General features: G+C 37.2%; 1 protein-coding gene and 1 pseudogene across 1 annotated transcript in view; one reads left to right on the top strand and one right to left on the bottom strand.

The window, feature by feature from the left end:
* TENM3 (teneurin transmembrane protein 3) overlaps positions 1 to 25,880 on the bottom strand; it is a 444,789-nt gene that overhangs the window by 200,669 nt on the left and 218,240 nt on the right. The gene's annotated exons all lie outside the window — the stretch shown is intronic.
* On the top strand, positions 2,541 to 3,665 carry LOC110584092 (annotated as a pseudogene).

The following is a 25,880-nucleotide window of genomic DNA, read 5'->3' as shown; positions in this document are numbered from 1 at the left end:
AGTGAGGGTTCTCTTCCTGGCTTGCAGACAGCTGCCTTCCCCCTGTGTCCTCACTGGGCAGAGAGATTTATTTTGCTAGCTCTTTGGTCCTTCTTCTTCTTCTTTTTTTTAAAATTTTATTTTATTTTGTTAGTCACCACAGTACATCATTAGTTTCTGATGTAGTGTTCCATGATTCACTGTTTGCATAAAACACCCAGTGCTCCATGCAATATGTGCCCCCCTTAATACCCATCACCAGGCTAGCCCATCCCCCCCTCCCCCCCCAAAACTGTCAGTTTGTTTCTTGGAGTCCAGAGTCTCTCATAGTTCGTCTCCCCCTCCGATTTCCCACCCTTCATTTTTCCCTTCCTTCTCCTAATGTCCTCCATGCTATTCCTTATGTTCCATCAAAAAGGATGAATACCCAACTTTTACATCAACATGGATGGGACTGGAGGAGATTATGCTAAGTGAAATAACTCAAGCAGAGAAAGGCCATTATCATATGGTTTCACTTATTTCTGGTCTTTCTTCTTATAAGAACACCAATCCTATTGAATCAAGGCCTCCCCCTTATTATCTCATCTAACCCTAAGTACTTCTTTAGACTCCTCATCACCAAATACAGTCACATGGGGCGGGGGTTACAGCTTCAACATATGAGTCTGGGGAGAAACTAACATTCAGTCTGTAACAGCTGGGTTCAAATTCCCTGTCTAAAATATAGTAACTATGTAACTTGAGCAAATCAATTTCCTATTCTAAATTCTCTGATTCCTCATTTGTTCAGTGGGGTTAATAATTACTCCTATACAGAGGATTAAAGGAGAAAATGTATACTAAAGTATTTTTATAAATTGTGAAGTGTTATTTTAATGTAAGGTTTTATTTTCCAGACTTCCCCATTTATTCATATAAAGCAATAAAAATATTTTTACCATATATATGTAAAAAAAAATATATTTACATATATATATATATATATTGACCAAAGAAGGTGTTTATATGTGAGTATGTCCCTAAGATAATTTCTTAATTTCTTTCTACAAGGTCTTTAAAAACATTCCGTTTTCATTTCTAAACTTATAAAGGCAAATAAACCTAAATATTTTTAAAAGATTTTATTTATTTATTTGACAGAGAGAGAGAGACAGTGAGAGAGGGAAGGCAAGCAGGGAGAGTGGGAGAGGAAGAAGCAGGCTTCCCTCTGAACAGGGAGCCCGATGCAGGACTCGATCCCAGGACCCTAGGATCATGACCCAAGCAGAAGGCAGACGCCTAATGACTGAGCCACCCAGGCGCCCCCCTAAATATTTTTAGAAGTGTCTTCTAACATCATTTAGAGTGTTTGCTGAGGATGATAATGTATCACTAGCATAAAAGATGGAACGAATGTACATTAATGCCAAAAGAATTCCATGTGTGTGCATGGTGGCTAAAATGTGCTTCCATGCTGGGTAATGAACTCATACTATCAGGTACTGAGTTTGTACTCTTTGCATTTAAAGCAACACAGAAGAAAATGATTCTCCCGCCGACACATGTGCAAATGTAGAAATGAATGAAACAACTTTGTGTTTTACGGCATTTACTTTGAAAATCTGATTAAGATAGATGTCTTTAGCTCCTAATTCTTCAATGTCACGTTGTCATAGTTCCCATCAGCAAGATGTTTTAAAGGCTTTAGATTAATATTGCATGCCAGAACTGAAATTACATCCTTTGTCGTTTAGTTCCTAATGGTGCAAGTGATATCTATCAAGTAGTGTTTTATGAAGCGTGCGTGATTTTTATTGCAGGCTGTTTTCACAAATCTTTTTCAGGTTTCAGAAAGACTGCTTAGAGTTTACAATAAATAGGTCCTTCTGTTGAAAATCATGATGATTCTTAAAACTGAGGTGAAATCTGTATTATTAGGATTTACTTATCAATAAAAAATTCTTCTACCGGAATCTGTTGTGTTCCCATTTGCACAGTCTTGAATATACTTGCTTTTACCCAAATATTTTACTAAATCACTTCTTCTAAACATATGCAAAATATGTGCCAAATACACATCGCTCACAAAACCCTTCATCTGTAAGCATGTGCATCTTCTGCCTAGTAAGGAAAATATGTAGTATGTGGATGTACATATACATTAACTATTGAATGCTGACTGGGTTTGTGCTGCAAAATTATGTATTTTATTTTTTATATATAATTACTAATTTATTTTTTAACAGAAATTCGTGTCCTGACATTAATCTCAATTTCTGAAACTCAATCATATCATATATAATTCATTTTCATTTATTAAAGACCCAGAGTCATAATATAATCTTACTTATATATAAATTAGGAGGATACAAGTGAAAAAAAGAAATTCTTGTATTTGATAAATATATATATACTGCTTTGAACATAAACCAACATATGTATACTCTTGGCTCTATCTTTAACATATTCTATTCTTTCAGCCTTGGTTACCATTATCTATAAAATTAGGGGGATAGATCAGGATTTCTAATATCTTTTCCAGTTTAAAAAAAAAATTCCACAATTCTATAGCATTTTATATGCTGTATGTCCTAACAGAGGCTGTGGTGGCCTCCATTTTGGCTGTTACAAAACAAGATGAACCTACTGACCTTTTCATGGTTGAGGTTATAGACATGAAACATAAATCTGAAATGAATACAAGCTTAATCAGGGGTCTTGTTTTGGACCAAGGGGCATGGCATCCCAATGTGAAAAAAAAGAGTAGAAGATTCATACGTCTTCATATGTGCAATGTGTTCTAGGAATATGAAAAAAAAAAAAGAAGCAAATTCTGGCTTTTTTAAAAATAAGAATTCAGAAGAGAGAGAAACTAGTAAAAACTGAAAGAAAATTCATTGAAGATAACAATTAAAAACATGATAGAACTGAAAAAGAAAGTCTGTGGTGATTCAGAGAAAAGATCTGTTGTTATTTAATCAAAAGGGAACTGACCCTTTTCCTTAGATGCGCTTGCAAAAAAAAAAAAAAAAAAAAGGTATAGCAGTCCTGTGCAGAGCTGAAAAGAGAAATATAGAAAGGCTGACTCTTGCTCGTGGTGGGGGAGCCCTAAATTCTTTTGATGACCTAAATCCTGATTGTTTGGGACATGCAGGTCTCGTCTCTGAGTATACATCGGGAAAAGAGAAGTTCACCTTTCGTGAGAAATCTAACAATCCTTGCTCTGTCACATTACTGGTCAAAGGACCAAATAAGCACATCCTCACTCAAGTCAAGGATGCAGTAAGAGATGGCTTGAGGGCTGTTAAAAATGCCATGGCTGATGTCTGGGCGGTTCCAGGCCCCGGGGCAGTGGAGCTGGCAATGGGAGAAGCCCCGATTCTAAGTCCAGTAAAGGGCAACTTGGAGTTCAAGCATTTGTGAATGCGTTGCTCATTATTCCAATGGTTCTTGCTCAGAGCTCTGGTTTTGACTTTCCAGAAGCACGAATTAAAATTAAAGTGAAAGCAGAACATTCAGAATCAGGTCAACTTGCTGGAGGTGTGCGCTTAAACAGAGGTGAGCCAATGGCAGTAGGAGACGTTGGCAAATGGCATAACTACTGTGTGAAGGAACAGCTCCTTCACTCCTGCACTGTGATGGCTGCCAGCATTCTCCCGGTTGATGAGGTCGTGCAAGCCGCCATGTCTTCTCTAGGAGGTTGAACTGAAGCTTCCCCTGTATCATCCGAATCATGAAGACTCTACACAGTGCTCTTAAGAATAGAGCTATGGAATTTTTGTCCAAGCTTCAAATGCTTTTTCAAAGGAATTTCCCATATAAAGGAGAAAACTCTGACATCTATTTGCACTCTTAAGTTCTGGAATTGTAATTGCAGCATTTTAAAAATTGCGCTGCAGTGTACATACATTAAGCAGGCCATTTTTACCAAGGAACAGGATGCTTGGCTTTAGCTTCCATGATCTAAAAAATACATGTTAGATCGGCAAATGTGATCTAACTTGTTATTAAGTATTCCTTCAAAAACGAAACAAAACAATCTCTCCAAGATAAAACAACTGACCGAAGACATGATAAAGGACAACAGCAAGGGGTTTATTCTGGGATGTGTCTCCCCTGGTCTTTATCTCCATCATTGATGTAAGATAAAGCTGGCTACATCTCTCCTGAGTTAGCTGTGGTCTTCAGGGATCCCACAGAAATGTGGGTTTTGCCAACTATATGTCTCTTACAAACGAGAATAAAAATATTAACATGAAGATCGACAGTCCTACCCAGCGTTGCCCATTCCTGCCCATTCATCTTGTTTGGATAATTGCACATTTAAAATTAGAGTCTACTTATCTGGTTCTAGACATTAGGGAATAATGCACATGGAGAAGGTTTTTCCAATTCAAATTCCCCATGGCAGATCACTGCAATTCTCATTAATTCTATAAGGAAGAGCTTGCCTCTCCTTCAATGTTTACTTGAATTTCTTCTGCTGTATGTGGCTCACTGAAAGAATGGCAATAGTTCACTTTAAAAACATTCTCTCCATTAGCGAGAATCGATTTTCTAAAGCATTCCAACACATCCATATCCAGTCTATAACAATTCCTTTAACCCCTCATACTCAAAAACACTGTGTGCCTAAAAGAAAATGCTCTTCACTATAAAAAAAGAAAGAAAAAAATAAAGAAAAAGGAACTACATATTTTTCTCTACTTTATTTTCTTTTGCTAGCCATAACTAAATTGCTTTACCCAGTAATTTCAGAAAGAAGTTACTATAAATCTAAAAGGGAGTTTCTAAAAATCTAGGCTTAATATAACTCTATAGACCCGAAATGCAAAAGTGGGGGGGGCACAATGGAAGGGAGAAATCTACAGAGGAAATTTTATACTCATTAAAGTTTATTAAATTCTTTAGGCTAGGTGCTCAACATACATTATTTTATTTAATCTCACAGCCACCATAAGCTGTTGGTATTTATTCCTATTTCATAAGCAAGAAAAGAAAGTTCTGAGAAATTAAGAGCTCTCGCAATGGTCAGAGAAAATGACTCCAAAGCTTTCCATACGAATTTACACACGGATAAATTTTGATGTTTTGATGCAGTTTTGATGCAGACCTGTTGTCAAGAAGAAAATGAAGATGAAATATTAGCTTTAATACAGTACTGCAGATTAAGGAAACATTGGCCTTAAACCACACATTAGACCAGATATACTTCACAGATATATACAGAACGTTAAGTTCCATCCCCAAACGGCAGAATGTGCATTGTTCTCAGTGCATATGGAACATTCTCCAGGAGAGATCACATGTTAGACCATAAACCAAGGCTCAATAAATTCAAGATGACTGAAATCCTATTAACCTTCTCTAACCACAAGGTATGACACTAGACATCAATTATAAGAAGAAAACTGGAAAAATCACAAAAATGTAAAAATCGAACAACAATTTACTGAACAACCAATGGGTAAATGAAGAAATCAAATAAGAAATGAACAAATACCTAGAGACAAGTGAAAACAGATATACAACATGCCAAAATTTGGGGATGCAGCAAAAGTGGTTCTAAGAGGGAAGATCATAGTAATACAGGCTTACCTCAAAAAAAGAAGAAAAATCTCAATCTAACTTTACACATAAAAGAGCTAGGAAAAGAACAAACAAAGCCCTCAGTCAACAGAAAAAAGGACATAACAAAGACCAATGAAACTAAGACCTGGTTCTTCGAAAAGATAAACAAAATTGACAAATCTTTAGACCAACCAAGAAAAAAAGAGAGAGCGTTCTAATAAAGTCAGAAATGAAAGAGAATTTACAACTGACACCACAGAAATAGAAATGATCATTTGACACTACTACAAATAATTAGACACCAACAAATTGGACAACCTAGATGAAATGAATACATTTCTAAAAACAGACAATCTTCCAAGACTGAGTCTTGAAGAAATAGAAAATCTGAACAGACTGATTACTAGTAAAGAGATTTAATTAGGAATCAAAAACCTCTCAACAAACAAAAGGCCCAGTAAATTTTACCAAACATTCAAAGAAGATTTAATACCTATCCTTCTAAACTCTTCCAAAATATTGAAGAAGAGGGAACACTTCCCAATTCATTTTATGAGGCCAGAATCACCCTGATATCAAACCCAGATAAAGACCCCACAAAAAAAGAAAATTACAGGCCAATATCACTGACAAACACATATAAAAATTCTCAACAAAATACTAGCAAACTTCATTCAATAATACATTAAAGGACTGTGTACCATGATCAAGTGGAATTGATTCTAGGAATGCAGGTTGGTTCAACATTATATCTGTAAATCAAGCAATATGATATAGCACATCAACAAAACAAATAAAAATCATATGATCACCTCAATAGACACAGAAAAAGTATTGATGAAATTCAACATCCATGTATGATAAAAACTCAACCAACTGGGTATAGAGGGACTATACTTCAATATAATAAAGGCCACATATGACAAACCCAAAGTTATTCATACTACTCAACATCATACTTAATGGTAAAAACCAGAAAGTTCTCCCTCTAAGATCAGGAACAAGACAAGGATGCCCACTCTCATCTTTTTATTCAACATAGTATTGGAATTCCTAACCACAACAATTAGGCAAGAAAAAGAAAGAAAAGGGTATCCAAATTGGAAAGGAATTAGTAAAACTGTCATTATTTGCAAATGACATGATACTATATATGGAAAATCTTTAAGACTCTACCCAAAAAAATGTTAGAATAAGTAAATTCAGTAAAGTAGCAGGATTCAAAATCAACATACAGGAATCTGTAGCATTTACATAACTAATAATGTATTACTAGGAAGAGAAATTAAAAAAAAAAATTCTATTTACAACTGCACCAAAAAAAGAATAAAATACCTAGGAATAAATTTAACAAAGGAGGTGAAAGACCTGTACACTGAAAACTATAAAACACTGATGAAAGAAACTGAAGACATAAATAAATGAAAAGATATTCTGTGCTCATGATTGGAAGAATTCGTATCATTAAAATGTCCATCATACCCAAAGCAATCTACAGATTCAAAGCAATTCCCATCAAAATTCTAATGGCATTTCTCACATAACTAGAACAAATAATTCTAAAATTTTTATGGAACCATAAAAGATCCTGAATAGCCAAAGCAGTCTTGAGAGAGAAGAACAGAACTGGAGGCATTATTATGCTCCCTGATTTCAAACTATACCATGAGTAAAAACAAGACAGATTGGTGGAACGGAACTGAATTAAACCCACACTTATATCGACAGTTAATTTATGACAGAGGAGCTAAGAACATACAATGGAGATAGGACAGCCTCTTCAATAATGGTGTTGAAAAAACTGGACAGCCACATGCAAAAGAATGAAAGTGGACCACTATCTTACACTACACAAAAATTAATTCAAATGGATTAAAGACCTGAAAGACCAGAGATCACAGAATTCCTAAAGGAAAACATTCAACGTCGGTCTTAGCAGTATTTTGTGGATCTGACCCCAAAGGCAAGGGAAACAAAAGCAAAAATAAATAAATGGGATTATATCAAACTAAAAAGCCTCTCTACAGTGAAAGAGACCATCATCAAAATGAAAAGGCAGCCTACTGAATGGGAGATTTTTGCAAATCATGTATCTGACAAGGCATTAATTTCCAAAATATACACAAAATTCATACCACCCAACAACAACAAAACAACCTGTTTAAAAAATGGGACAGAGAAAATAAACATTTTTCCAAAGAATACATACTCAAGTGTTAGCAAGGATGTAGAGAAAAAGGAATTCTCATACACTGTTGGTGGCAATGCAAATTGGCACAGACACTGTGGAAACAGTATGAAGGTTCCTCAAAAAATCAAGAATAGAACTACAATGTGAGCCAGCAATTTAACTTCTCAGTATTTATCTGAAGAATATGAAAATGCTGATTCAAAAAGATATATGCACCCCTATGTTCACTGCAGCATTATTTACAGTAGCCAAGAAACAGAAACAACCTAAACGTCCATCAATGGATGAATGAATAAGGAACACGTGGTGTGTGTGTATAATGGAATGGAATGGAATATTACTCAGCCATAAAAAAAGAATGAACTCTTGCCATTTGCAACAACATGCATGGATGGACCTTGAAGGTATTTCGCTAAGTGAAGTAAGTCAGATGGAGAAAGAGAAATACAGTATGATTTCACTTATATGTGAAATCTAAAGAAACCAAAATGAACAAACAAGAAAAAAAACCTGTAGATACAGAGAACAGATCAGTGGTTACAGATGGGAAAGAGGGAGGAGGATGAGTGAAATGGGTGAAGGAGACCAACTCTATGGTGGAGAAGGATAACTAGGCTTTTAGTGGTGACCACTTTGTAGGGCAGACAGATGTTGAATTGGAATGTTGAACCCCTGAAACTTACATATTGTTATATATCAATTTTACCACCATTAAAAAAATAGTACTGTAGAAATTCGATTTTATTTTATTTTATTTCAACTTTTTAGAAATTCAATTTTAAATGAAGAAATGCTTGCTTTATTTTGATTCTGGGGTCAGAGTGCCATCTAGTTAAGGCCGTGGAAGAGACCACAACCCAGCAGTGACAGAGAAAGCATTGCTTTATTACAGGGAAACTGCACAGCATTTTAAATGGGAAACACAGATAAAAAGATAATTTGGATAGTTATTTTCATTTCATAAAGAGTTCAATATTTTTTAGTATGTAGACAGCATTCTGTCTCATTTTTTAATTTTCTGAAGCCAGTTCATCTCTCTCACAGCAAGAAACAGAAATGTATTAGGTTGAAAAAAATTTTCTAAAAGTAATCATTAAAAAAAAAAACCCCGCAAAATCTGAGATATAATTGTTTTTCTTCTTGTCCTTATAATACATCTTGGGGTTAGGAGGTTATTTTACAAACTCATGATAGTTGCTAATGTAAGCATAAAATATTTTTCCTAACGTGCTTAAGGGATTACCAGAGTTATCAAATCAAATAGTACTACAAAGCACAATCCCATAGGCTCATCTTTGATTATCACCACAATTTACAGACAAATATTTGAGATGGCATTATTAAAAGTTAATGGCCTTCTGGTTTATAAAGAACTGTTAACTCTTTAACTTCTTACCTTCATTATACACTGCCATGGTTTATATTGTAGTGAGGACATCAAACTAGGGTCAATTTCATATATTACATTTAGAACAAAATAATTTCTGCTTCCCTTACTATTTCTTACTTCTTACCTATCATGTTAAAATACTGGGTAATTCTAATATTGTAACCTTACGCATATTATAAAAACAGAGCATGAGAACAGAATAAAAGTGCAATTTATATTATCACGTTTAATAACCGGCTTTCTGCTAGTCAATGCAATTAGAGGGAGCACACCTTAAAACTATCATTTGGCTTAAAAAATATTCATCAAAATCAAGTGACAAAGGCAGATGCAATGACACACTTAGCCAAATGAGAAGGTATTCTAAACAAAGAATACTAATTAACTTTCAAACAACGGAGATCGTGAAATCCAAGTTACAGGGAAACATTATGGTGCACACAAAAATGAAAAGTGACCTCAGAAACACTCTTTAGATTCAAAACTGTGCCACAGTTAATTAGGAATCAAAGCTAAATCATCAGGTCGAAGCGGCAAACATTTCGCCCTGGCCCTGAGTTGTAAGGCAGGTAAGTTCCCCGAAGAGGCTGTGATGTCTGCCATGCTTTCATTCATGCTTGTTGCTCACAAAGACTAGCATAATGAAAACGCTTTCTGATTTCAAGGCAAGTCAGAAATATGAAGATTTAGAACCGGGTAGAGCTAATGGAGCTGTCAAACAGGGAAGTTACACTCACAATGAAACGGTCACATAATGATCTAGTTTTCATCCTAATTGGGAAAAAAAAAATTCTTTGTGAAGAACCCTGTAAATGTTGTTGGTTAAAGAGGCTCGCAACAAAAGAGGAAGGGAAAGAAAAAACAACAACAGTGCTTGCAAGGGTTATTTCTTCGAAGAATTACAGCTAAGGTCAGAGATAATGCGGTGCAGGAGGAGACAGTGAATTTAGTAGACTACCTTCCTTTAAGTGCTTTATCCCCCCTTTCATTTAGAACACAGAAAAGAGTCAGAACAAGACAAAAGACAAGGAAAGAATCAAACTTCCAAAATAGCATTATGCTATATTATTAATAGTGTCATACTAAGAGAAATGACAGCTCTCAAAAGAGTACTTTTGTCTCTACTTACTTTAATTAAACTCCCTAGGCTTTAAAGTGAATTTGAAACTTTCTTTTAAACAGGAAAAACAACAACAACAACAACAAACCATCATGACTGATTAAGATTTGATTTCTATCCTCTAGTGGTCCTCAAGCATAGTTATAGCCTATTCAGAGCAAGAGAAACCCCAGCAGCAAAAACAAACCTCAGCCTGCAATTTTCTTAGAGGAACTAGGATTTCAGCCTCTGCCCTCCGCCTTCTTACAGGTAAATTAGTTCCTAGTGTGTCTCCTCCTTTCTAGCGGGCACCGATCCATTAAATTTGAAATGAGAATTACAACAAAGTTATACTAGTATGAGTCTTTCAGTGAACTTTATACCAGACTACCGTAACAACTTTGCTCCAAAATAAAACGAATGTGATTTAAAAAAAAAAAAAGAAAGAAAAATCAGTGTAAAGTGTGATCCCTGAAGATTAATGTAGACAGCACATCTATATGGGGGTGGGGTGGGGAGGAAGAGAAATGTTCAAATCTGTGGATACAATTTCAAAAATCCACTGTAGCCAACGTAATGTCATCATTCGTAGCCAAACGCACCTTAAAGGAATCATATTTCTTGTCTTCTGCATGTACACTGCCAATCCGCACAAAACTAAAGTCATCCCGCTCCTTGCATACCCCAACACAAAGAGGCCCAACACTTGGCCTCTTTCTCAACCATTTCACTTTTCCACTGAAATCACCACTTTCTACTCGAAAGTTTGGTGACATTTTTGGCTTATTACTCTCTTTGATCCTCTGTATTTAATCATCAACAAGTTTGTTGTTAGCTGATTATAAAAATGTACCTTGATTATGTACCCTCCACTGGATTCCCATTGCCTCACTGTATCTAGACCCTTATCATCCCTCCCTCTCTACCCTTCATTTATTAAATAAAAACCCTTGTCTGCTGACTAGGTATAAACCTTGTAAAAAATTGTATGCTGACATCTTTGTCTATTGATCTCTCCAAGCAAGTCGATCCTGCATACAATGGACAACTTTGTTTTCATAAATGTATTCTTCTTGAATCAACAATGGTCCACTGCTGCCAAACCACAAATTTTATTTCCCCAATAATGTTCAAGTACTGTGGAGATACAGAAGGAGAAGACAGGTTGATTGGCCTAATGGAGCTTATGCTGTTTTTGGAGATGGGACTTACATACTTGAAGCAGCTAGAACACAAATCTCAGGCAAGTGCAAAAAAGTAATTAAAAAAAATTCAAACTATATGAGGAAAGCAAATAAGGAAACCTTCGCTTTGTGCTGGGTTAGTTTAGAAGGCTTCAAGTGTAGGCTAAACCTTAGATAAACCAAAAGGAGAAACGAGGATTAGGCAAGTCAATGGGGCCATCATAAAGAAGACCAGGAGGTGAGCAAAGACACTGCTTTGGAAAGCAAGAGAAGAGAGAGTTCTGGATAGACCAACGTGCGATCAGTTGCTGACTTTAAAATCCAAGCAGGAGAACTTTTACTTGATATGGTAAGGCTATGCAGAGGTTCCTTGCAAGGGATTTATTATGAGAAAAGAAGTGGAAGGAAGATTAACCTGGGTACTTGTCAAGGGTCCAGGGATCTTGGGACAGCATCTGGCTGTAAAGTGATGACTATCTTTTTAAGTGTGGGAGCTGAATAGACTCATTTGGTAATGGTTCATTTATTCATTCCACACGTATTTATTGGGCACCTGCCATAGCATGAGGGATGTATTAGTTTAAAAAATTAGGTTTCAGCCTTGTCGATAATGGTTTTGAAATGTTTACATATTAGGATATCTTGTTAAGATGTCCTATAGGTTGCTGAATATTTGAGGAATTTAAGGGTAGCTGAAACTGGAAAAAAAGAAGTGCATTAGTTATGTGCATGATAATCATAACTATTGGTGTTTAAAACAGAATATATTCCCCCAACTTATATATTTTTTCTTCCAATGGTTAGAAATTCCCTTTAGATAGTCACCCCTTCATTACAGAAATACTATAGAAGGTCTTCCTTTAAACCCTTAATATCTTTAGCAATGCCTCCCGGGCTGATATTCCAACCAATTCCAATGAGTAAGACACAAATTATCTCCTTTATTTATTGACTGATTGACTCATTCAATAATTCATACAAGACATATACACTGAACACCTATAGCATTTCAGGTACCTGCCAGGTGCTAGTAATTCAGTGTTGAGTTAAACAGATTCTTTCCTGCCCTTTTGGAGCTCCTACTACATCTGACTCCAAAGCTCTTTTTCCTATTATACCATACTGCCCTCCCACTCCTGGGTATAAACATACAAAAAGATCAAGTATTATTTGGCAAATAATCTAAGAGATGAAATATGTTCAATTCTGAAAGATTCACACAAGCCTTTTCCGATTAAAATAATGCTTGAATTGTCCCGAGGAATGCGTATTTCGGGCAGAGAAGGCTTCAGGACAGCTGGGAAAGAAGCAAAAGCAAGAAGATGGCATGGCGCACAATACAACCATAGTTCAGAGTGGCTGAACCCTAACAGGTGTGGGCAGATGCTGGGATAAGGAAGGCAGGAGAAAGGCAAATGACTTAGGAAATGAAGTTGGAAACATAGGACGGAAAAAGATTTTGACTTGCCTTGCCTATTGTCTATAGAATTCACACACGTGTTGTACTATAACAGGGAGCTGTTGAATGGTTTTAAGCAAATGAATGCCAAGGTCTGGGATGCATGTTATGAAGATCACTCTAGCAGCAGCATGGGGGATGCATGTGGGATGAACAAGTGAGTGTGTGTGTATGTGTTTGTGTTGTGTCTGCATAAGTGGTGAGTGAGGAAGGTTAGTAGATATTTACAGTATTGCACGGAGTACATAAACAAAGGCCCTCAATGGGGATAAAGATGTAGGGCCACATTCAAGAGATAATGAAGAGGTAGAGTAAACTGATTACCTTAGCAAAGGATTAAATGAAGGGTAGGGTACAAGAGAGGGATGTGCATGGAATTTTCAAAACACTCTCAGAAATATCTTTCATCTTTTAAAATTACTTAAAATCACACAAGCTCATCCTACTTGGCTCTCACTACTCTCACTACTCTAATCATTCTGGAAATCTATCCAGAACTGGTTTATATTTCTGCTCAATTGTGGGCATTAAACTTGTTTTCTCACCAGGGCCTCGTAGTGTTTATATCGTCTCTTCTTTGAAATTGCAAAGTCTTTATAACTCTCCATGGTGCGGAGGAAAACTTAATACACATGTCTCTGTAAAGCATATTCTTTTTTTTTTTATCCCACCTTCAAGGTGCTTTTCCACACAAGCCACTCACATTAAAAAAAGATGAAGAAGCAGAAGGAAAAAGAATCATATGGGAAGAAAGCAATTGGACTCAATGGAAACTGAAGCTGATTTCTGAAAACTACGCTCATGATGGGGCAGGGTGGAGTGAAAGAAAAAAGTTAACAAAAATGTCTACAGAATAAATACTGATATCCTGTAGAGTGGATTTTTTGGAAATTGTTTGAAACATAAGCCTGAGTGCACTCTTACTTGAAGTTAGATTCTGCTTGTGCTAATGCTTTGTCATACCCTGAAAATGAAAGTAATTGAACAGAGTCTAAACCTTTGCAGAGGATGTTCAACCCTTGGACATAATAGATAAAAAGAAAGGAAAGCACAGAAAGTGGCTATTTTTCAACTTCGACTCTTACTCCTTAACTGATTACTGCTCATGTTTACAGATGAAAATTTTAGGATAGAAATTCCATGTTATATCTTCCTTTAATACAGTGCTTTGCCTAAAAAGGATTTCTTACTTTTTTAAGTCAAACAACTTTAACTCATTTTGACTTCCCAAAATACAGAAACATGATACCCAAGAAGTGCTTTTTAGAATATTTAAGATAAATATAAGTGTGTATGCATACTGTATGTATAAATATTTATGCAAATTAAGGAAATCATGCAGACAGAGAGACACTGCAAATTAAAGCATTACAATATATGATTTACTTTTCTTACCATTTTTTTTGGAAGGGAGTAGCATATAGAATATTAAAAGCTCCTGTCTTTTTTTAAAACCGGAGGTCTGCAAACTACAAGTCTACTTTTTCTAAATAAAGTTTCAAAAGAACACCATCATACCCATTTGTTTATGTTTGACTGTTTCTACATTATAATAAATTTGAGCAGTTGCCACCTCAAGCCCCCTTAAAAAGGCTAACATATTCACCATCTGGCTCTTGAAAATTACTAACCAGTTTTTTTTTAACTGAATTTTTGAGCCAATTGTAGATTCATATGCAGTTTTAGGAAATAATACAGAGAGGGGCACCTGAGTGGCTCAGTCGTTAAGCGTCTGCCTTCAACTCAGGTCATGATCCCAGAGTCCTGGGATCAAACCCTCATCAGGCGCCTTGCTCAGCGGGGAGCCTGCTTCTCCCTCTCCCTTTGCCCCTCCCCTGCTTGTGCTCTCTCTCTCTCAAATAAATAAATAAAATCTTTGAAAAAAAAAGAAATAATACAGAGAGGTATATGTACACTTGATTTCCCCCAGTGGTAACATCTTGGAAAACTTATACCAGATATTGACATGGATACAATCCACCTTTCTTATTCAGAATTCCCCAGTTTTACTTGAAGTCCTGGATATATACATGTACATACACATATACACATACATATATATATGTATGTCTGTATGTGTATTGTATACAATTTTCTACATTTCTATTCTGACCAGCTTTAAACATAAACCTGTTAATTGCTTCCTCAATAATAAGAACTTTTTCTTATCCTGTTTATAAGGTAAAAATTACAGTTACAAAACCAGATATTGTAAAGTTCATGTTAGCTTGAAATTTAGCAGAAGTTGGTGAGATAACCTGTGAAGATAGCCAGATTTCAGGCCTATCTGTAAAGTTATTTTTTAAAAAGGAAACATATGCTCGACATCTATGAGCAGAATAAACTGTTTACCATCTGCAATTGCACTGTAAAGATTTTCCCTTTTGAAATAAGTTTTATTGAGAAGTTTACCTTCTCACTACCCAATCTTGTGGGGAGGATGGAGGGTTTGGGGGGCAGTGGCAGGGTAGGGGAAGAGAAAGAGAGGAACAAAATGTAACCAAATTTAGGTTATTTGTCAGTTAAATATTTGCTTGTCAGTTAAAATTAAAACGTTATCTACATGTATCATTTGAAATTATTATCAAGAAGGCAAAGATAATATATTTTACTCCGTGTTTCATTTGAGTTAAAATACACAATAGAAAGGCGCCCGGGTGGCTCAGTCAGTTGGGTGTCTGACTCTTGGTTTCAGGTCCAGTCACGGTCTTGGGGTTCTGGGATCAAGCCCCACCCACATCAGGCTTTGCATTCAGTGTGGAGTCTGCTTGTCTCTGTCATTCCTATCTCTAGAATAAATAAATAAAATCTTAAAAAAAATGCAACAGATAGCACCTACGAATGGCTCAATGAAATGTTTTTAACATTTTAAATAATTCTTCCTATAGTAGTTCAGAAAAGTTATTTTGCTTAAAGATGCTTCCTTCGGGGTGCCTGGGTGGCTCAGTTGGTTAGGCGACTGCCTTTGGCTCAGGTCATGATCCCGGAGTCCTGGGATCGAGTCCCGCATTAGGCTCCCTGCTCAGCAGGGAGTCTGCTTCTCCCTCTAACCCTCCTCCCACCTCATGCTCTCTCTCTCTCATTCTCTCTCTCTCAAGTAAATAAATAAAATCTTAAAAAAAAAAAAGATGCTTCCTTCATTCCTAAAGCAAGGAACTAATGAAGCAGAAGTTTCAAAAATACAATTTAGTAGAAATGGCAATAAATAAATGCATGAAGTAATGCATACCAAATGAAAACAATCCATAAGTTAAACCCTTCATATGAGTATCCTTTCTGGAAGAAAGTGAAAGATAAATAATAAATAATAAAGCTGTGGTAAATTGCAGTTCTGATAAGTGTAGAAATCTACATGTTATGGGAATCAATTTGACATGACTGGTCATTTTAAAAGGTTAAAAAAAGGCATATGAAAGAACACAAATTTCCAGCCTTACATAACAAATCTAAATTGCCAAGGTTATGGGACTTTGGATGAACTAAGACAAAGGCAGAAGGCAGCATGTTCAAGAACTAAGTTTTTGTGAATTAAAATACTTTCCAGTGCTTGAAATGAAATGGGAAATACTTCTGAGGTACGGCTTTTTATTTTTTTTTTCCTTTTGGGCTAAAGGCCTTTAAGAATTCATTTTAGTTGTTGGTATTTTATTGTAGTTAATTTATTTTTATTCCTGAACAAAAAAATTTATGTTTTCAACTGTATAAACATAAGTAGTAATAAATCACGAGAAATGTGAGAAGAATTCCTGCTTAAGTACATTTTGATGACGTGTGAAATATGAATCTCAATATTTTTCCTTAGTAATAAATAAAATATTATAACCTTTAGGAATATCTAGAAGTAAACTATAAATAAACTTTCTTTTAAATATGAAATCACACAAAAATCCAATTCTAATGTAAAGCTTCACTACTCCATTTTCCTATATCTGTTTCTCTATGACCCATCTCAAATCATTGAGAAAGTCTTCAGAAATTTCAGCGGATACAGTGCTTCAAAGTCATAAATATCTACGAAATTCATTCAATGTGGGAAACTAGGCTAAACCACAAATATACTGGATTTTCCGTATTTCTTTTCACTTTTATTAAATCCCTGTTTCTTTTTATAAATAGTTGCTTATGATGGTGTCTACAGAACTTCATCATTGTATTATTGTGGTGCTTTCCCAAAAATGGAATTCCGAGACTCGATTCCCATGTCAAAAACTTAATTATTTATTCAGAGTAATATATCTGAAAACTGACAAATTTTGACAAAAACATTTTATAGAAATTTCTTCAAAATTAATATTTTAAACAGATTTGATAAATTTATGGTGTCAATATCAGAAACACGTTTAGTTCATGAGTACATGCCACAGTGCTGGCTATATTCCAAAAAATCTTATTATTCAGATGGGTTCTTCCACTCAAATCTCAACAACACTAATATGCAAAAACTAAGCAATGTCTTTGTAATCCGGTCAACTTGGGTTTGAATCCCTGAGTCTCATTTTTCTAGCGTAGAAAATGTGGCTTAACAGCTACCATTCTGGAGGTTCAAGGAGAATGAAACTCAATGAAATAATATCTGTCACAATTTGCAATTGATAGTAGATGATCAATAAATAATAGCTTTTTCATTAGTTTGACCTAAGCAGAATCAGCAAAGCACTAGAACAGAGGTGAACTATATGAAGCCCTCACTACTTACTCTCCCATTCTCTCATGTCCACCCTAGGTCTGTGACCTTAACAGGTATTGTTAATATATATGGCACTCTTGGCCCCCAACAGGGCCTTAAAAGTGTCTCAAAACCCTGAATCAGGAAGTTACCAACAATGAATGTGAATTTGAGCCTCTTTATCAAACCTAGGGACAACTACGTCTAGTGTCTTTTAAATCCACTAAAAGAAGTCTCCTTAACTTGAATATCTTCTGGTTTTTCTACCTAGCTCTTGAGATACCAGTTTGGCTAAATTTAGGAAGAGTCACAGGTCACTGAGAATAGGTATACCCATCTGCAAATAAGTAGGCGTCTCAATGCTGACTATGTCATAAGGTCAACTCTGTTGTTGGAATTATTCAAAGGTACTAAGTTTCTGAAGGTACTATAATGAAATGTAGATCTGGGCCCAAGATTACCAGATGGTGCTGGGATACGTGACTCAGTGCACTAAAGTATTATATTGTTATCTTGGGCATTTAAATACATGCTCCTCCAGATTGGCAGCTACTTACGTGTGCATGAAAAAACCGATCTGATAGGTAAGCAACCGTCTTTACAACAATGTTCTCACTTTAAGTCTAATCTTTGGTTTGTGGCTGTTCATAAAATACGCTGTTGTGTGCAAATCTACCACTCACTCCAGAGTCAGTCCAAAGTCTTTGTTTTAAAACAGTTCACATCATTCCTGATTGCTATGTGCCAAAGGTCTTTGGTTTTTGTTTTCTAACAGTTTATACTTACGTCACAGTGCTTGAAAATTTGCAGTCTTGTGTATTAATTATATACGAGGGGGGAATACGCATTTTTAAAATGCTCATACCAATGGTTTCTTATCGAGTTACTTTATAGTGGAAATTTATACTGTCTAAAACCTCGGCCATATTACCAAAATGTCTCACCAGGAAATACTAACCAAAATAATTAGAGTTCTTAGTTAACTGGTATTTTTCCTATTTTTCAATTTTTGAAAGACAAGAAAACATAGAGAAAACACAATACAAAGCCTGCCTAGGGCCTGTCCTTGTGATAGTACACATTCATCCTCATAGGGCATATGCCTTTACTCCTCTAAGATAGTAATAAACAGTTACTATTTATTGTTTACTATAGGCATTGTCCTTTACACGTATTTGTTTGGAGCTGACTGTATAAAATGGTACAGATTTTGTAATCTTGCACTTAGTTAACTATCATCCCCACCCCATCCCCCTGAAATGAATCTTGCCATTTCTGATTACCGTATTCTGGTTTAGTCTGTCAGTTCTTACAGGAAACTATAATTACGGTACACACGGCATTCTTGAAATGTGACTCAGGATAAACACCCCTATCACTACTTAGAGAAGCCAGACTATCATTTGCTTCCCAAATTTTGAAATAATTTAGAACTGCCACTGGTGTGGGTTTGAATCCTGGGTCTACCATTTCCAGCTGACTGATCTTTGGCTAACTTAACCTTTCTGGGTCTTAATTTCTTCCATGTTTGCAGACGTTAAAATGGTTTAATATATGACAAGCGCCTGGAACTCAATATGTGGTATTATTCTCCTTCTTCCTAAACTTTCAAATCTGATTCTCTTTTTCCCTTGTGTTTTCTCTAATGTCAAATATGGCATCCCATCCCAACCAATATTATCCAAGTCAGAAATCTTAGAGCAATCTCTGATTTGTCCCACTCCATAACCCGGGCACTGCCAAATGCAATCACTAACCAAGTCAGTCAACACTGTCCTAAGAAATATCTCTTGAATTTCGCTGCTCCTCTTTTTCCCTACCGCCATGGTCCTTGGCCAGACATTCATCATCATTTGCTTTGATTATGGAAATAGTTTAACTTCTCTCCGTGCCTCAAGGCCAGCACTGTCCAAAAGAAATATAATGTGAGCAATATATATAATTTTGGATTTCTATTAAAGAAAGCAAAAAGAAGTGGAGTTAATTTTTAATAATACCTTCCATTTAACCCAATGTATCCTATCTGCTGCACCTTCTCTACTGGGGAAAATTCAATTCACTCTTGGAGGCAGATTCAAACCCCACCTCACTGAGAGGATTTCTAGAAAGACACAGACAACCGAGACTCTAACTGTCCCCCGTCTTCCTAAGTAGCAGTTACCTAATTTATTCACTCCTAATCACAAAATTATACTGACTGGTTCCACAGTCATACTATCTGCTTCAGCACTGCCCTCCCTTCTGCTTATTAATACTTGTGTTTTCTCTTCTCGACTTCCTGTCACATTCCTTAAAGGAGCCAAGCTAAGCATTTTTTTTTTAATTTCCCCATCTAATCACTCGTGCATCAAGCACAGGAAATGACTTTGGTATCTTACTTTTTTCTAAGATTTGAGCCATCGCATTATTCTACGGTTCTCCTTCCTATTCACAGCTCAGAATCTCATGATATGGGTTCATTACATTTTTATTATATGTGTTTTTATGGAGGTAGAATTAACATACACTAAGTTGCACAGACCCGAAGAGTTCAGTTCAACAAGTCTGGCAACTGTGCACATCCATCTACAGCCACCACCTAAAACAAGACGTTAAATGTTTCCTTCACCCAGAAAGTTCCCTTGTGGCCCCTTTCAGGTCATTTCCATCTTCCCCACCCCACTCCAGACAGCCACTCTCTGAGATCTGTCATCCTCTATTTTGTGTGTATTCTCGGGTTTTATATACATTCATGTAATTGGAATGAAACAACATGTACTTTTTCATGTCTGGCTTCTTTTGCTTAACATGTTTTTGTTTTGTTTTGTTTTGTTTTTTGTTTTTTTTCCGTAGAGATAGAGCGCACGTGCGTGCGGCGGGAGGGGCAGAGGCAAAGGGAGAGGAATCCCAAGCAGACTCCGCACGGAGCACAGAGCCCGATGCGGGGCTCGATCTCACAACCCTGAGATCATGACCTGAACCGAAATCAAGAGCCAGATACCCAACCAACTGAGCTATCCAGGTGCCCCACTGCACAACATGTTTTTAAGATGCATTCATCCATCGTGTTGTGAACGCAGCGGTCTTTTTTACTGTTTAATGGTATTCCCTTGTATGAATATACCACAACCTAGTCTCCTTTTGATGGACACTGGACGTGTTTCCAGTTTTAGGTTATTACGAACGAGGCTGCTATAAACATTTTTGTATGAGTCTTTTTAAACATATGTTTTCATGTCTTTTTTGGTAAATACCTACGAGGGCAATACTGGGTCAGAGGGTGGATGTTTAGCTTACAAACAGCTGTCAAATAGTTCTCGAAGGTGCCTGTATCATACGAAACCCTCAACAGTGGTGTATGCTGGCTCCAGCCATGTCACAGGCTACCTGATAGTTGGTGTTACCAGCCTCTTTGGTGTTAGTGGGGGAACCTTACTCAGACTTTCTCCATCTTCCTACGTCACTCCCCAGCAGCTGCAAAGGACAGGCAGGCCTGCTCTTCCTCGCTCTACTTTTATTCTTAAGCTAACCTTCTCCAGCCTCCTCTCAGACACCTCGTCATTAATTATTGCCTCTCTTCTGCAGCTTCTGGCCCTCCTCTTCCCTGGATCCTTACCATCCAACTCCCTGTGTTGAGCTTACAATATGGAGAGGGGTAAGGGCTGAATCAAGGGGGTTTATTATGGAATGCTGCTGCAGTAATTCAGGTAAGAAACCATGGTGGCTTACGGGAGTGTGGAAGTGGTGAAAAGTGGTAAATTCTAAACATATTTTGAAGGTAGAATGGACAGAATTTGCTGGTGATGTAGATGCACAGCAACTCCCATAAGTGCATGTACAGTTTTTGCCTTTCCAAAGCTCTACTGCTGACTTCTAAAACTCAGTAGGACTGTAGTGAATTCGTATCCTTCTGTTAAAGCCAACTCTCCAACCTCACTGGTTCTTTTGATTTAATTCATTCTCTCAATAAATAGTGTTTAAGTATTGACTATGTATGGGCCAGGCACTGTTCTAGACATGTGGATTACTTCTGTGAACAAAACAGAGTAAATCTCTTTTTGAGGATTATGTTCTTTTGAGGGAAGACAAGTAGTAAATATAATTACAAAGCAAATTGCATGGTAACATGGTAGTCAACAGGTGCTTTAGAGAAATAAAAGAAGGACAGGGAAACTCCAGAGTGTGGCGTGGGGGGAGGGGCTGTCCTTTTAAACAGGGGCAGCAGGGTAAGCCTCACTGAGCCAAGACTGAATGAAGGAGATGAGAGAGTTAAACAGGAGGAAATCTGGTTGAAGAGGGTTCCAGGCAAGGACTAATGGTACAAAGGTATGCCTGGTGTATTCCAGGAACAGGAGAAAGGTCCACATGCCTAGAGCAGTATAAGGATGGGGAAAGAGGAGTAAGAGGAGGTTCGGAGATGGTCCCAGATGATGTGGGACCTGGTCAGTCATTATAAAGGCGAGCTTTTACTCTGAGTGAAATGGGGAGCCAGGAGAGAGTTTTGAGAATAGTAGACATAACCTAACATATTTTAAAAGAATATTCTCTGGCCACTGTGTTGACAACAGATGGTGAGGGGGGGTGTCAAGGGTGAAAGCAGAAAGAGCACAGAGGAAAATTCTGCATAAATCCAGACGCGTGATGTCACTGGCTAAGGTTAACGTGTTAGCAGTAGAGATGATAGGAAACTGCTGGATTCTGAGTATATTTTGCCAATAGCGCCAAACTACTCAAAATTGTAATATACAAGTCATTCCATCACAAAAAAAGTAAATCTTGAAGAGCAACCTCCATTTTGAGTTTCACTCCCTAAATTTGGATTTCAAGAGCATAGACTAGATTGTGTCTCTGATATTTACCTCTTTATTCAGAAGTTATTATTATTTTATTTCCCTTTCCATGTACTCTTTGTAGTGGGAAGTAATACACTGCTTCATTTCTGTCACACATCTTTAGGGGAAAAAAACCTTTCATCACAGTAAGAAGCCTTTGGTCTTTTTAAGTCTTAAAATACGTCACTGTATCTACCAATAAATTTAATCTACAGAAAAGAACTGTGCCCAGGTAAGCAGTTTATTGTACATATGCTATAGAGGGGTTCTGAAAAATTTTTGACATCCACTATTTGAGAAAATAACTTTTTTTTAAAAGATTTAATTTATTTATTTATTTGAGAGAGAGAGAGAGAAAGAGAGAGAGAGAGAAACAGCATGAGAGGGGAGAGGGTCAGAGAGAGAAGCAGGCTCCCCGCCGAGCCGGCAGCTTGATGCGGGACTCGATCCCAGGACTCCGGGACCATGACCCGAGCCGAAGGCAGTCGCTTAAGCAACTGAGCCACCCAGGCGCCCGAGAAAATAACTTTAGATCCCAAGTCTGTTCACTGTGCAGACATGACAGCGTATTCCAAACAGAATACAGCTTTGTAACTCTGTATCGACAGTCAGTCCATAGGCTACCCACAAAGGGAGCGCACCTGTTTTGCCAAATGCAAGAGCTTATGGGGCCAGCTCCAGAGTTTGCCAATTTGACATAGTACATTATGCTCTGGGAGAAAGAACCAATAAACATAACACCAGCACGACAACTCAGTATTGCCATCTATTTGGAAGTAGTCAAGTTTGATTTTCATATTTAGTCATTCACATGCTGTCCTGTGGGAGGGCCAAAGTTCTATGCGTTGTTTTCGCTTTTCGTCCATTCCCCGAGCCATGTGTTATGCCAGGGTAAGATTTTTTTTTTTAAAGATTTTTATTTATTTATTTATTTGAGAGAGAGAGTGAGAGAGAGAAAGAGCACAAGACGGGGGAGCGGGAGAGGGAGAAGCAGACTCCCTGCCGAGCAGGGAGCCCGATGCGGGACTCGATCCCGGGACTCCAGGATCATGACCTGAGCCGAAGGCAGTCGCTTAACCAACTGAGCCAAATGGTTACAAAAAGTCATGAAGCCAAAGGCAATGAGATGCCTTCAACATAATGAAAGTCTTTGATTAGGAGGCACAGCTCATGGCAAATATGTCTCTGGCACCACTGCCAAGTCATGTTACAAACAGAAAAAATCTGTTCACTTGTCTGAATTTGTTTTTCACGGACTCCAAATATCATATGGACATTAAAACATCTTTGACTCAGCAATATAAGTGACAAAAGCAAACACATACTAAGGCCAAGAAAAGCAGCCCTGGGGTATCCTAGCACCCATCCAAGTAACACATAATTGGTAGCAGAGGTTATTCGCAGAGGCATGATGAACTCAGAGAAAGACACCCTGTCTGACCTTTTACAGACCATTTCAGAAGCAAAACAATCAAATGAGGAATGCTTTCAGTAACAACGGTGCACCAAGTAAATGAGTTCCTTTGATCGGAGTGGTGGAACGAGGTAACTGAATCCTCTACAAGCTATTGAAATATGCAATAATTAAGGGGCCCTTCAAGTTTACTTCAACAGCTGGTCTTAAGTTGAAAAAGAAGATAGAGTTTCAATCCTCCATGCTAATGATTATTTAACAGATGTGAAAATCCCACTGTTCTCTCTCTCCCTTCCTCTTTAAAGAATGCCAAGAAGAATTTTCATTAAAGCAGAATACTCTAGATGTCTAATCCATTTATGTATGGCAAGGAGGAAATGTGTTTTCTGAATATTTTACTTAACAGTGTAATCTGGATGCATAAAGGGGCACTATAAAAAATAGACACTGTGATTTAAGACGGAAAGTTTGAAAACGTACTGATAAATGATAATCGGTATGAGGGGATGCTGATTTCGAAGGTGATAATTTAAAATCATTTCTTGAGATATCCGGCTTTGTATTTTTCTTTAAAAAATTCTATTGTTGACTAACCAACATATACTGTAACACTACAACATTCTCTCAGAGAGGACTTGAAACAGCTGCTTCTGGATAATTGTAAAAAATTCAACTTCAGAAAATCCTTGACTATTTGTGATAAGTGGGTGTGGGTATGGTTAAAAGTCACATATAATTTTGTTTGTAGCTTCAATCTTCACAGCCAAGACACCTATCACAAGACAAGAATTAGCTGATCTATTACTTTCTCAGCTTTTCTGGTTTTATTATCTAGGTTAAAAAAGAAGTCTAGACGGGAGGATAAATAAGCAAAAGTAAGTGGTAATCAAGACTATGATTTCACCAGGAATACCTCTTAAAATTTAGTCCCCCTATTCCTTTAGGATGTGCACTTTATAAACTGTGCAACACAGTGTCTTTACTAATGATATAACTGCACATTTTAATAAAAACCGTATTGCTTCATTCCAGCGATGACCTAATTACATATGAACACCAACCAAAATGGGAACTTCTCATACACTATGGGTAAAAACTCAGACCGAGTGGGACATGTCTCCAATACAGGGGATAAATAAGATTGCACATATTCTCTTAAGATATTTATACTCTCGTGCTGGAATGTCCTGTTCAAAAACAACAGCTATAAAAGCAAAAGACGGAATAAATGTATAGATTTAAAAATTATCCTGGCATAGAAATACTGGACATTTCTGTGAAGCCAAAAGAAGAAACAGATGTTCTATCGTTGCAAGAAGTTACTACAGATCACCTACCAGATGGAGGAGATGTGTTGATGCTTTCCTTTACAGACTATAAAACTAGAACCAAAGGAATATTGTAACGATTGGGCATTTTAAGCTCAGTTGGTTAAGTGTTTGCTTTCGGCTCAGGCCATGATCCTGGGGTCCTGGGATCGAGCCCCACATCGGGCTCCTTGCTCAGTGGGGAGTCTGCTGCTCCCCCTGCTTGTGTTCTCTGTCTCTCTCTGACGAATAAATAAATAAAATCTTAAAAAGAAAAAAAAAAGAACTGTGGTAGTCTCAGGCATACAGGAACAAATAAAACAAGAAAGGAACTAGGAATACCTAAGCTGGTGAATTAAGACAGGAAGACATTCTTATTTTTGTGGAGAGATCGTCATTTAAAAGGAAGACTGAACTCATGCTGTGTGGAAGTTAATGGGAGACATTCGGTACAGCAATAAGAAGGAACCTTCCAACACTTGAAGCTTGCTAAAAATAGGACACGCTGCCTCATAAAGTAGCTAATCTCTATCCCATGGCTGAAGCAAAAGTTGGAAAATCATACACCAGGGATCGTCCAGAAGAGATTCCTGAGCTATCAAAGGAGGTGCCTGTGAGGCTCTTTCAATTCGAAGGCCCTCATGATTATATGATCTGAGCCATGTTTTAGTAAAATCAATTGGTGTGAAGAATGTGTCGGAGCAGGAATGGACACAGCAGGAGGGAAGGATAAGGCAGGAGCTGAAACATGAAACCACGAGGACCAGAATGAAGGAGATGCCTCTGGGAACGAAAGGATGGACACAGCGATTTCAATGGAAAAAAAC

This window comes from Neomonachus schauinslandi, chromosome 2, assembly GCF_002201575.2.
Source record: "Neomonachus schauinslandi chromosome 2, ASM220157v2, whole genome shotgun sequence".
NCBI lineage: Eukaryota > Metazoa > Chordata > Mammalia > Carnivora > Phocidae > Neomonachus > Neomonachus schauinslandi.
Note: the sequence above shows the minus strand (reverse complement) of the source record. Positions and strands in the feature narration are given on the sequence as shown.